We start from the raw sequence: 14,371 nt of genomic DNA on the forward strand, positions 1-14,371 counted from the left end.
ATGACCTAATATGTTAAATTTAAAGGTACAGTGTGTAAAATCTCACCACTAGATGTCAGTAGATTGCAGACTGCCATCAACTGTATCCTGTTTTGTTATTGATCCTGTTTTTGCCGCTATTAGCAACACCAGTCTTTGGAATTAGGGGTGAGTTTTGATTATTGATTTATCGATTAAAATCGATTCTAGCTTGGATAACGTGATATCGATTCATTAAAATCCTGAATCAATTTTTTTATATAAATTTATTTTGCCCGAAACGCCAGAATCTCAGGTTAAACCTCACAAAATTTCAACAACCACCAAACAGCTAAAACAGTAAATGAGAGCAGGTACACGGATTCTTCACAAAGATGCAAACACAAAGCGCTGACCCGCCGACAGATCAGAATCAGCGAAATGTCGCCTTTCTCACCCAATGGCACGGACACGGTCGGGGCCGAAACCCGACAGCTCGCTGATTCTGATGTTTCGGCGGGTGCGCGCTTTGTGTTTATGTCGTTTTTGCGCTGATTCTGAAGCTGCAGGTTTGATCTCTCTCCAAACAATATTGACTGAAAACGCTTAGCTGTGTCTCTGATAAACCCTCTGTAAGTTTGCTCTGCTTCATGCTTCAACAGCATCAGGTAATGTTCATATGCTGATTAACGGTTTCCTTCTGTTTTTGATGTACTGCAGAATATTTTTTATAAAAGCCCAGGCCTGGAAAATCGCCTTCATGTTTTTCTGTGTTTTATCCTCAGTTACTTTGACACAAAGGCATCTGCTGTGATGCTTAGACCTTTGATAAAGTCTCGCAAGTGTCAGCTTTCTTTTTATAGATATAAAAATATGGAAATGTACTGATACGTGATCAGAATTATAATATTTCTGACTGTCTGAGGCAAAATTTCCCCGATTCAAATCAAATCGAACTGAATCGAATCGTGGATCGAATCGATTCGGGACCTTGTTAATCGGAATTGAATCAATTCTAGAAATCAGTGACGACACCCAGCCCTATTTGGAATGGAGCTAAGGTCATTGGACTTGGACACTTAGCGAATAAACTATCATATAATCAATCTATTTATCAAAGGGAAAGTGTCATTTTTAGGACACCTAAGCCTAACATTAGCCAGCATAATGTTAGCTTATAACCATCTGTTAATGATCGGTTGTGAGCCAACTCCTGAGAAGGAGAATAACCAAAAATAACTATCAAAAAATAACTAGGCATGCTTACGCACGTTTTCGTCTCTTCGCCACTACATAATGTATTTTAATAATTATAATTCCCCAAAACAGCTCCTCAGATAACCTAAAGAGTATGAAATATATGATGTATAAAAAGCATCCCACTAAACTCATTTACTTCTAAGCCATTACAAACTCCTGCACAACCCTACAAGTTTTAAAGAAGTTTAAAAACAACAGCTAAGTTGTGATTTCAGCTATAGGATATTTCTAACTTAGACTAAGAGGGTGGATGATATGCGAAAGTGGCTGATGCTAATTTGGCATATGATCTTCTTTTCAGAGAAATGGCGCAGACAGTGTCATTAAATAAATATATAATTAAGTGCAATTCAAGCATCCTCTCTCCACAAGAACAAAGCAAAACCGAGATCATTTGTGACACAGCTAAGGTTCATCATAGCCTGCACGATGCACCTTGGAGGTGCAGATTTATGCACTGGACCTTCAGCTTAGAGTTGCATGGGTTTTTTTTTATCCACATGCACACAAAAAATCATATGATCACATCAGCTAAGCTAAAACTGTTGAGAGAAAAACTGTAAGTCAGATCATAATTCAGCACCGAAAGCTTGTGACATGATCATTTGGTCAGATATACGAGAGCACACAAAAAGCCAAATTAGCTACAAAATGTTCCCGCTGAAGAACAGCTGGTAATTTTAGCTCTTATCAACATGATATTAATGGGAGGAAATGGGTCGGCTTTTATCGGCTTCTGAGATAAAAATAAACCGAGTCACAATATGAAACTGAAAAGATGTGAAATCGCTAATTGTTTTTTTGCCATCACTCCACTGAGACACGTCGTCACTAGCGATCTTAGTATTATGATTACTTATTTTTGCTATGTTTTAACACTGTTGCTATAGATGGGAGAGTGAGAACGGCGAGAATAAACGGTCATTACAATCCCATTTTAAGCAGCAGCAATCACGTTAGCAGCCTGATACAGAAACTGCTTTGGTCTCTATAGCTTATTTCTCTTTAATAACTGTAGAGTGGATGAATAAAACCATTTAGATTTTGACTGCCTTGATTGACAAGTATACCAACAGAGACCATTATAACCAGTAGCTGTCTACTAATTAGTCTTCATTCAAATCCTCTCAACCATGCCTTTTTGAGCATATTAAGTTAATTTTTTTAGAACATGTGGGCACCACTGAGTGAAAGTTCAATTTTATCTTTTTTTTAGTACTTTCAGATTTTAGATACAACTAACCAAGTTTTCTACTGTTAGCTGTTAAGTTAGTGACAAGACAAACTGGCAGTAACCAATAACCTAAACTAAATACTTTAAAACGAGGAATCAAGAAATTAATAGGTACTGCTTCAGTGGCTGCCTCCATCCAGTCTTTGTTAATGTTTGTTTATAATGGAGCACTGTAACAAAAAATAATTTCCCTTAGGGATCAATAAAGTATTCTGATTCTGATCTTTTATGTACAGTCTACGATACGAACTAGCAAATTTATACTTTCATAACTTCTCTAGTTTGATCGGTAAACTAAGAAAAAATATCGCCATGCCTGTGAAGAGTCTGCTTCATGGCTGTAAGTGTACATAAAGTTAATAAATGTCCCACCAAGTTTGATCAACAACATCCATAAAAAACAAAAAAGCCGACATGAATAAAAATCCACATACCACTACTATCCAAGTCTGTTTTCAAGAGAAAAGGGTCCAGGAATTCGCTCTAATACAGCCACCATTCAATATTGTTTTGACAAGCACAACTGCCTGCTGTACTGATAGGCAACATACCAGTTAACACAAACCGACACCATGTGACCTTTTTTCCATTCCTTTCACTTCATGTTTTATACTTGAATGCAACAAGCTGCTCTGCATCACGCCAAAGTGGCACGGCCTGACATCAGCTACCCGCAACGAGCTGCGTTGAGGCCGATTGATCAGGTGCATAAAAGCAGAGGCCGACATGAAAAAGACATACAGTCGCAGGGTTGGGATTGGCTGAGGCTTACTGTTCCTGTTTGTGTGAAGTGAGATGTGAAAGAGCTTTGATAATACATAGAGCAGAAAGCGAGACGCACACAGCTTACATAATTGAAGAACATATTGTAAAGGAGGAAGTAGCACTGAAACATGAGATAACTTTGGGCTTAACTTCCCATAGCCCGAGGAAAGCATCAGCTGATTCAAAGGTATAACACGAGGGGAGGCGGCGATTGCAACTACTAGGCACAGCCAGAGCCCAGTGGTGTTGTTATACAAGTTTAATCTGGATATCACAAAGACATGGATAAGCTTTGGCTCTGTAATCCCTGTTCCAAACACTAACTTGTTGCTCTGTGAGAATGAGCAGGAAACCTTTTGTCTAACACATGTCAAAGGAAAACAATTCGGATGTAGCCATATTACTCACAAAGAAGCTACGGAGTAAGAGCAGGGGTGTAACAGTACTGAAACTGAGACTGAAATCACACTACAAAGATCTGCAAATCTGGACTTGCCATGCCATAAGATTGAAAGTGTTAAAATATTCCTATATTAGAAAATATGTTGACCAGCCATCTATCCCACATGGTGATAGAAGTCCTTCAAGTTTCCCAAAAATGCACTTTTTCAGGTTTCCTTCATTGAATTATCAGAAATAAGGTCAAACATCCAGGATTGCCAGTGCTTGTTTCTTTTATTTTGTATCATCATCATCAAATTGGTGCAGTTTTTATATCTCATCTTTTATATCTCAACAGACAGATGCTTAAATTTATGCTCAAAAATTTGATTTTGGCTTGAAATTCTGAAAACGTGTTTCTTCAGACCTGAAGATTTCTTTATCGGTGTGTTTTAAATTTATGTCCTTATAAAGACTCAAAAATGCTGAAAAAATAGGAACGATTAAATAGCACTAAATGTAAACCCAATTCCACGTGCTTCAGTGTTGGCCAGTACGTCGGCTGTACTGATATACTCTTTATAATGTCAAGCGCGATATGAATTTTTCAAATACCACTACAGTGCTGAACAGATAACATACCCACTGTGGCTTTCAAGTGGTTTAAATGTACTTACTAGAGGCCACAAGAAATGGTGATGGGGCCTAGAATAAACTGATCAGTCTTCCAAAAGCTAAAATACCTCACACTGATGCTCCAGGAGAATCAGAAGGAAATATCTTGTAAAAAAAAAATCTCCGCGTTAGATGTGGAGTGAAAGCAGGGGGTGTAACAGTTGTGAAACCGAGACCAAAATCAGTCAAACGTCTGCCCGTGTGGAGCCTGCTTTAATCATACTAGTCGCAAATGAGGAGTTTAGTTTTTATCTGTGACCCAATCAGAAATCACATGATCAGGCCTCTGGCAAAAATAATTTTTATCAGTCTTCTTTTGAAAGAAAAAAACTAACAAAACCTAAAGCTGTAATCTAAAACCGCTGTTTCTGAGAATTGTTACACCAAATCAGACCTTTACCGGACCTGATTGTAATGAAGTGTTTGCCTGTAACACAGACCTCATTGTGTGTTGTGTTTTGTCAGCTTTGAGGCCTGTACTGTCTGTGATGCCTGTCATTTGCTGCTGACTTCATTCCCTCCTCACATGTCAAATCCACACAATCAAAGCAAAGTCATAACTTGCCTCTCTCTTTTTTCTTTTGCCTGTTGCTACACGAGCCCTATAGTTTAGTATTTCCTTCACATGCCAGGGTCAGGATAATGACAGACTGCAGATTGTGTAAAGATGTTTTGTATTAGTCATTGGTAGGATGTCGGACAGCTGGAAGGATGTGTATTAGTCAGGATACATAATATCATCATATTAACTGTTTCATTTAAGCTAAAACCCCAGTTTTGTTTTCCAGTGCTCAACGTGGATTACTCCTGCACACAGTCTGAATTCCTTCTTATCATCATAGACCCAGCCTTTGCTTTTCCTACTTTCCCAACCTGCCTCCCTGTCTCAGTTCCCACCACAGGAAATAGGCAGAAAGTGGCTGGACTTTATTTCTGTGTCTTAAGAATAGCAGCATTGTGTTATTGTTGTCGGAATGCAGAGGCCTGAGCCCCCCCCCCCCCCCCCCCCCTTAAGTAATAGCAATTTGCCCATATGTAGTGTATAGCAAGAAACAGTGTACCCAGTACAAAAGACAAGTCTTGACCACTGTTTTTATCCCCTCTTGATTTCTCCAGCTCTGTGATGCAGACTAATGCAAACATAGAAGGGAACAAGAGAATATCCACCACTGATGTGTCACAAATCTGTTGCATTTCTGCGTCATCACAGGATAAATGATACACTCCTGACTTTTAATATTTAATTATTATTTTCCCTAAAGCTACACAAATGAGTCACAATATCAAAAAACACTGACAGGTGGGTTGATCATCTTGTTACAAAGCAATGTTCTGCTGACATTCATATGGATATTACTTTTGACACTCAGCTCCAATAGAGAACCAAAACTGCCAATCAATAAATAAACAGATGTATGAATAATTACAAAGACCAGTGGCCAGACTCACTCACAACAAAAATGGCTGCCTGCAATCCAAACAGATCACTGAAGAACTGAGCCCCTACTCACACAGGTCGAAAACCGAGCCAAAACTTTACCTCTGACCTTTTGGGTACAAAATATCCCCACATTATCAAGAGATATTCAAATTTTGGTCTAATTAGCTTAGAAATTGTTGGCCAAGAACAAATGAGAGTGTTTTTTTTTTACCGTTAAACACAAAAATCAGTTCACTGTTGAATTTAAAAACAGCTTCTCAGCTCGACTGTCACCGAAAGCTCGACCTCAACTTCTTACTGGAAGGTAAGGGATCAAAAGCTTAGTTTCAGAAAAGTTGATGACACAATCCTTGACTCAGCTACTCACCACTAAAACTGAGTCAAATCAAAACAATTCAGTCGATTCACACATTCACGACTCAAAACTCCACATACATGTCTGTCTGAAATCCACAAGCACTTTATGAATGAGTCACATGATTGTTCTGATTCACTTTGCCAATATTTAAGAGGTGCAATACTCCATCACTGTGTTGAGTTGTTGTCGGGATTTGGCTGAGACATAATTGACTCCATCATTCACTCAGATCAGCAGTGAATCATCTGCAGGCATCTGACTTCCCGGAAGGCTAGTCTAAACCTTTCTACGTTGGGGCTTATAAGGAGCGAACAGAGTTTCTGTGTTAGGCCTTACAAAGTGCCTCTTTTTGGCACAAAGACATTTCCCAAGAATCCTGTTTTTCTGCACTGATAGCAAATTATGTGCTTGTGATGGGACTTGCTGCAAACTGGACATTTTGTGTGAGAAATGTAATCCTACTTTCACTTCAGCTGAGACACGACTCGTATTTCTGCTAAATAGAAAAACACAGCTCTGTCTGACATGCAAGGGCAGAAAATTCTCACATTTGCAATACTACAACCATGAAGTACTTAGCATTTTTGTAAAAAAATTAAACAACAACAAAAGAATAGCACAGTTTAAATGCAGCGAACAACTCCAGCTCTGCACCACGCAGCCAAGGAATCTGGAAAAACTTGTCATGACGGGCAGTGTTTCTTTGGACAACTTGAAAACAAAACAAACTCTTGACCCCATCATACACCTTCACTGTGTGCAACCACCCACACACACATATCCATCAATGTCCAGCAAATGCCGAGCCTGCAAGCGCACACATGCTTTTAAGTGAGATCCTTATGCTGCTGCAGCTAAATCAAGACTATAATCAACATTCTTCCAACAACAAGAACAAGGGTGCATTGGAGTAAAACACACACCCACACACACACTCTCTAATTATTGCTGTTTTGGAAAAAACACAGGCACGCATGCGTATCCCCTCTCTAACACTTGCACAAACGTGTTCACACACAGGCAAGTACTTAACCCTAGTGAACGCCTTATATGTATATGTTTGTGTGTGTCTGTGGTGAGAATCCACAGTTAAAGCTAAAATTTTAGGACTCAGATGCCAAAAGCTGTGCAAGTCATATCACATAAACACACACCAACAGCTCAATAATGTCCGGGTTATTGTAGAAAGTCTGTTATGACCATAAAATAGCCTTCTTTCCTTCCCCTTTTTTTGGTCCTAATTTGTTTCTTCTTTATTTCTCAGTCAACTCCCAGCTCCCTGCCAAATTATCTCCCATGGCTCTCCTCTCTCTTTTGCCGCCTCCTCCCTCTTCCCCACTGAGGCCACTGTGGGTCAGACCTCTCTCGTGGTCTCATCAGTGGATTTCTTAGAACCCCTGGGGGAAGCGGAAAAGCTGACTCTGATAACATCTCAGTTCAAGACATCGAACCATGACAGTGTCTGATCCGCATCTGATAGCCAAAGCTTCAGAGTTCACTCCTCTCACTTGTTTCTGGATGCACAACTGGTTCAAAAAACAAAAAAAGTAAAAATGATCACGATTAAGCTGCACTCCTTTCTTTCACAGCTTCCAGGATATTAATGTGCTGTATTGCATAAAATCCCCAACCAAGTAATCATATCAAGTTGGAAAAAATCTTGTTATAATCATGCTGAAAAGAGTCATGCTCCTCTCTAGAGAGACTCCAAGATACTCTGGTGGTGAAAAAATGATGGCAGAATTGCTAGGATGAGCCACAGAATTCAGGTTTATTATTTATTTTTATGTTTGAATGCTTACGTGCGTACACCACACCGCCTCTTTAGTCCACGGGTGTTAAACATGCACCACCAGGAGCCACTGCATGGCTTTGCAAAGTGTGAAAACTGAAAACAAAATGCACTGCTAATCCTGGATCGCACAGGAATGAAAATGTACAGAAAGCCAAAAGGATTTTAAGATCTAACCAGGCTGTCGGATTAATAAAAGTCATAAAACACTAATGCTGTTTAGTTACAACAACACCACATGTGAAGGTTTTGTTCCTTCTATAGCTCCACTCTGATTAGTAAATTGCAATGAGAGCAAATGCACTACATGAATGCCAAAGGTCAGGCATAATGTTCAACTCGAGCTCATTTTTAATGGCATGTCTCTGTTAGAATATACTTGTAATTGTATATTCAGTTTTTTCTTACCTTTCTTCCTTTGCATTGATACGGTTTTACGGGCATAGCCCACTTGAGATCAAATTGGGTTGCATGTGGCCTATAAGTGTGACACCCCCACTTTAGCCATACCACAAAGAGCAAAAGAGAAGTGAAGACAGAACCAATGCATCCATGCATCAGAAATCAAGAAAATCTGTGGGGAAGTAAAAGGGTTTTTTTCTGAGAAATAACAGTTTCACTTGAGACTACACAAGCCAAACAGGAATCTGGAAGTGCTGCAAACCTGTAAAAAGATTACAGATAGGCTTTAGTCTGTGGAGGGTTTTCACCAGCTTATAACAATGACGACCAAGACTGAAGAATTTTTTAGGATGTATTTTCAAACAAAAGATACTATCACAACAGACAAAAGAGTTAACTTGTGGTTAAACTACAAAAAAAGGAATATTTCATGACTCAATACAGTTTCACCTTCTGATGCAATCAGTTCGGTCATTTTAGTTTGTGTCTGATATGGTTCACTGTTTTCCAGCTGGTATGGCCTACATTACATTCTCTTCATGCTGGAAGCAGGAACTAAAGTCCTTGCTGTCTCTCTTTCGCCTTTCTAATTCATTAATTTCTGCACAGAAGACGTAGCCATGGCTGCACCTACATCGCTCACCATCGCTCTTTATCCCACACTGTAAGTTATGGTGACTGAATAGCGCTCCCTTAACCCAATGCACCGTTAAATATTCTCCTGGCTTTGCAGGCCTGTCTGGCATAAACCACGTCAGGTTGGCTCGACAGAGTTAAAATTATCAGCCAAAGAAACTATATACAAAGCCGTGTTACTTTACCACCCAAGAGGGATATTTTTTGCCTCTGTGGCTCAAGGTGTGACTGTTGCATCGAAATGACTCAGTCGTCAAAGTATGCAGACCTCACAAGGTAAATATGTACCCTGCAGGTAAGCTTCAGCACCTGTTAATATCACACAGATCACACACGGGCAAAAGTAAAATAACGTAACCACCGAAAAATGTAGAAGAGGCAGAATTATGCAAAGAAAATGTTAACGTGAATGACAGCTCATTATTACCTCCAATATAATGTTGTAATTATATTGTGACCCAAACAGTGGTGCATGTAATGGGCCTTCTAATTTTACTGAAGTCAGCATGTCTTTATGCTATTTTACCCATTTGATGGCGATTAAGGATGGCAAAACATATCTGGTGGTCATGAAAATGTTTTAAATAAAAAATGCATTTAAGCCTTGATGTGGTACTCCCCAAGTTATATCACAACAAAACAAACCCCAATTGAGTGTTAATACATTGGTATTAACATGTTTAGCAGCCTCTGGTGTTTTTTGTTTTCATCTGAACCATAACCCCAATATTTTCCAAAAAGCATCTTAGAATGTAGTTTTCCATCTGCTCTTTACTACACATTTTTTGGTCAGAGGATTTCAGCAACCACCACAGCTAGTGAAGCTTTTACTTTGAAGGATCATGCTCCTGTAGTACACACACAGACCAACGTTGCCACATAAAGCACTCCACATTCACACACCTTGAACTGAACCATCACAACTAAAGGCACAACACGCCTTCACCTTCCCAAAAGTACCTTCATTTCAAAGCTCTAAAAGCTGGAATCGGTGCAAACAAAGACACACACACACACACACACACACACACACACACACACACACACACACAAACAGCCATGAGCCAGAAATAGACCTGAATTCCTTCCAACACACACACACACCAAAATGAGTACTTTGATTTACTCTCTCTCACACACACAGACACACACTCACACAGCACTGGACTCTCAAACCAAGTGGCTTCTCCCCACTAGTTTCTAATCTCCATCCAGCAGTCATGAATAGGCGCAAACTAAATTTCAGATGCACGTTTTTAACACGGTATTTTTTAAAAGCGTACTTTATCAGTGCCTGTCTCTGTATTTAAATACCTGACACGAATCCCTAAAATCAAGGGTCAGTGGGATTAGTATTGCGTCATCACCATGGCGACCACTGCTGAGTAAATTTGCGCCAAAGCCTTAAACAATTTTTTGAGTGACATAAATTCACTCGAGTTAGTTACAAACTTGCCAACTGCACATTTCCATGTGTGTATATTGTGACAGCTGTGCTCGCTGAGACAGAAGAAGCTGTTCTGTGGTTTGACAGGACCAAGTTAATTTCTAGTTAAAAGAAAAAAAAACACTTTAGGGGCAAAAGGGAAAAAAATTAAAGGAAAATCTGCGCCAGCACCGCCTGCATGCAACCAACTCGGGAAGCTACTCCTGCAGACCCTTTAAACTATACACAACCACGTTTTGGTTTTTTACATTTCTTTTTTCCGACCTTGAAGAAAAAATGTTCACATGGCTGCTGCATATTTTGGGATTAGTCGCCAAGCGGCTACATTTAATAAAGAAAGAAAAAGAAAGAAAGAAAGAAAAGTTTAGCAATGCTAAGAAGAGAGTGTGGGAGAGGGAGGGGGGGGTGAAAGTTACTGCCACAACATACTCACGTTCTCCGTTATCTCGGATGGGCACCCACCGCAGCACGACGACTAACCAACAAGTTGGACTTCGCATAACGGAAATGTGTTGTGCATTAAAGTAAGTCTAAACGACGTCAGTGAAGAGCAACGTGAAGTGGACACCGGAGGAGAAGCCGTGCGATAAAAAGTCCTTCGCTTTCTCCCTCATTGTGACTGCATGCGACTGGTCCTCCGCAAAAGGGGGGAAAAAAGAGAGAGGAAGAAAACTTTCAGCCACGAACTTGCCGCGGAAAAAAATGGTTAGCCCTCGTTTCCGTCAAAAAAAAAAAGAAAAAAAAAGTGTGGCGGTCCAGTGAGCTTTCGCGATTAAACTTACTTCCGCATTTGTATTTTCAAAATAAGACTTTCTATCTTAAGGAGGCAATATCCGAATTGTAACACCGTTATTACAGTAGACTAAAACAAAAGTAAAATATTGCGTGGAAAATATTTTACTTAAATTAAATAAGAATTAAAAATGAGTTTCTTTTATAAAGACAAACAAACTGTATGCTTACAAAGCTCATTAGAATAAAAACCACCAAGGTAATGTGCTTAGTTTTAGCGTTTGCTTTTTTCATGTTCATTGAGACTGCAATGTCTACATGATGAGAAGTGTTTGCATTGTAATAGACTGACAAATGCCACCCCAATTAAAAAATAAACACCAAAAGTAACACTGAAACTAATAAAAACTGAACTGAAACAGAACATTTTCCAACAATAAAAACTAAACTGAAATGAGCAGATCCACACAGGAAAGGAACTGAAATTAAACCTAAATGAAAATAAAAATTCAAAGTGAAATGTAATGTACTTTTCTTGTCTTACTGCTCTGTAAAAACAATTTTTTAACCGTACATTTACAAGTCACCTTTTCTGCCTTACATGGCGAAATTAGAATGACCAATAAGTCTATAATGCATGTCTTTGGACTGTGAGAGGAAGGTGGAGTAGAGGAGGAGGCCCACGCAGGCACACGGGAAATGTCCAACCAAAAGGGCAAATGGAGAGTCAGTGCAAATGAGACAGAATACGCGTGTGTGTACTGTAAAGCTGCAAGGAGTAGAGGTAGTGAAGGTGCATGACTTTAAATACCTGGGGTCAACCATCGAAAGCAACGGACAGTGCACAAGAGAAGTGAAGAAGAGAGTGCAGGCCCAGAGACGAGTGTCGGATGTGATTTGAGATAATTACAGCAAGAGTGAAAGGGAAGGTTTACAGGATGTTGGTGAGACCTGCTATGATCTATGGTTTAGAGATGGTGGCACAAACAAAAAGACAGGAGGCTGAGCTGGAGGGGGCAGAGTGGAAGATGTTTACATGTTTGTTGGGAGTGGCCAAGTTAGACGGGATTAGAAATGAGTACATCAGAGGGACGGCTTGAGCGGTTTTAGGACAAAGTTAGTGAGATGGTCTGGACTTGTGTAGAAGAGAGAGACTGGATATACTGGACAAAAGATGTTGCTCACAGAGGAGGCTCATGGATGTAGTGAAGGAGAACAGTGCAGATGGTGTGAATCCTATGGATAGGGTCAGCTGGAGCCAGACCATCCACTGTGGTGACCCCTAAAGGAAGCAGCCAAAAGAAAGAGTAGAATTAAATTGTTTTATTCAAATAGATGGCCATTGAGATTGAGATCTTCTTTTCAACAAAGGGCATACAGTTTAAGAGCACAAAGTCACAATGACACAGTATACACGCTCAGAAATGAAAAAAGCTATGTACAAGAGGTCCCTTTAGGGGTTGCCAAAGCAACCCTAAAGGGACTTGTTGTAAATGAGAAGACAGAAGGAAAAAGAAAAAGTACAAGAGTAGTTGCAGATACACAAATATAACATTTTAAAATGCTCCAATGGAATCAGATAACTTCATAGTTTTTTTTTTTTTTTTTTAGCTTGTTCCATCTGTGTGCAGGAAAGTATTCAAATGTAGTTCTTCCATAGTTTGCTGTGGGTAAAAGGTACAGCCAAGGTAACAATGTCCTGTGAGCTGACATTTAAAGTCCTATGTTTAAATTCAGGCAAAGAGCAGAGATAACCAGGCGATCTTTGTGGAGTCTTGCAAATAAACCCCATACAGTGCTGTTTAAGATCTCTAGTACAAGATGAGAACAGGACCCTCTGTGATGAAATAGTGATACATGAAATCAACATAAACCACACCTTACTTTTTTCTTCTGTTTTGTATTTCTAATGAACTTTCCTTTATATTTTCCTTTCAGTTTGTTTCCACAGTTCACTTTTACTTCATTTTTCATTAGTTTCAGATTCAGTCTTTTTAATTCTTATAATATGTTGGCTGTTTCTAGTAAGTAGACTATTACAAAACAAACGTCACATTGTGATGGCAGTTAACATGAAATCATGAAGAAATGTGGGGCTTGTTGACAAATTTGACCAAAATTACACAGATGAAAACTTGGGACATTTCCTGTTTGATTTATGTATTTATTTATTGTTAGTGTGTTTTATGAGAGTGCTTTACTTTGTTTTTATTGGTTTTCAGAGTCAAGGTTTCATTTTTATTTGAGTCAACTGAAATTCTATCACGCCTACTTTTAGTTTTCAGTTGTCTTTTTGCTATCAATATCCTCACTTTGCATGCAACATGGCCCCTGTTCACATTATAGTAATTATTTATCGTCACCTTAGATCGTGTTATTATTAATTATACACGTGGCAAGTATTAAACAGCTGACTGCATTTAGCAAATGCTCTGTTTAAATGCAGAATTTATTAAAAATACAGTAACTGAATGTGCTCATCTAATTCTATTTGCAAACTGCAGCTGTCAGATATTTTCCTGTGACATGCATGTGGCGCAAGACAAGCATAAAACAGCATGAAATCAGTCTCTTAATTGTACAGCTCAGTGCACACCAACTAAATTACTTACAGCCACTTTTCACTGGCACTGTGCTCGACATGATACAATCAAATATGAACCTATTTAGGAATATGCACCAAATATTGAAACAAGGCACAATCTGCCTGAAAACACGCATGTCATTTAATTTATTGTCATCCTGTATTCACAAAAAATATGAAGTTAAATGAGCTCACAACAAACACAGGATGTTTGGGACAGCTGGGCGGTCTATAATCACTCTGGCCCAGCAGTGTCAGCAACCTATTTCCTGTGCAAACATGCTTATATGTTTGCCACCACTGACCCATTTTTATGCACACAAACACTGTATTGTGTCTCAGCTGATTTCACTCAATGAGATGTATCCACAGCTGTAAATGTATCCTTTAATAATCTTCTAAAACTGTCATAAGGACAGATTTTATGACAGAAGTGTGATATACATAGATGAAAAAACACTTTCTGAGTCACCAGTGTTTAGCTTTAAGAGTGTACTTTTATGTTGAAATTATCAGGGAGGAAGTAGCTCCTATTGAATACCATCCTGGGCAGGTTACTGCAAAAGGTGTCTAGTTTCTTAGGTGAAGTCTTTTAGTTATTGCACCTTTATTTTGGTACTTTATTTATGGATGCAGATCATTTAAAAAAAAAAAAAATTAACAAAACAGATGTTCAGGTGTGTAATGTTGTTTGCTGTGGCTTTAA

The 14,371-nt window shown here is 39.1% G+C and overlaps 1 protein-coding gene across 2 annotated transcripts in view; it reads right to left on the minus strand.

The window, feature by feature from the left end:
- Positions 1–11,056, minus strand: part of sh2b3 (SH2B adaptor protein 3) — a 72,391-nt gene extending 61,335 nt beyond the window's left edge. Inside the window, exon 1 of one of the 2 annotated variants that reach the window (XM_085367409.1) lies at positions 10,783–11,056. The gene's annotated coding sequence lies outside the window, so the exon portion shown is untranslated. Of the gene's footprint in view, positions 1–10,778 lie in introns of both variants that reach the window. The other variant, XM_085367411.1, reaches the window with a different exon arrangement.
- Between the last annotated feature and the right edge of the window lie 3,315 nt (positions 11,057–14,371).

This window comes from Diplotaxodon limnothrissa, linkage group LG12 (assembly GCF_057381915.1).
Source record: "Diplotaxodon limnothrissa isolate DT_005_m linkage group LG12, D_limnothrissa_male_GT1.1, whole genome shotgun sequence".
Lineage (NCBI taxonomy): Eukaryota > Metazoa > Chordata > Actinopteri > Cichliformes > Cichlidae > Diplotaxodon > Diplotaxodon limnothrissa.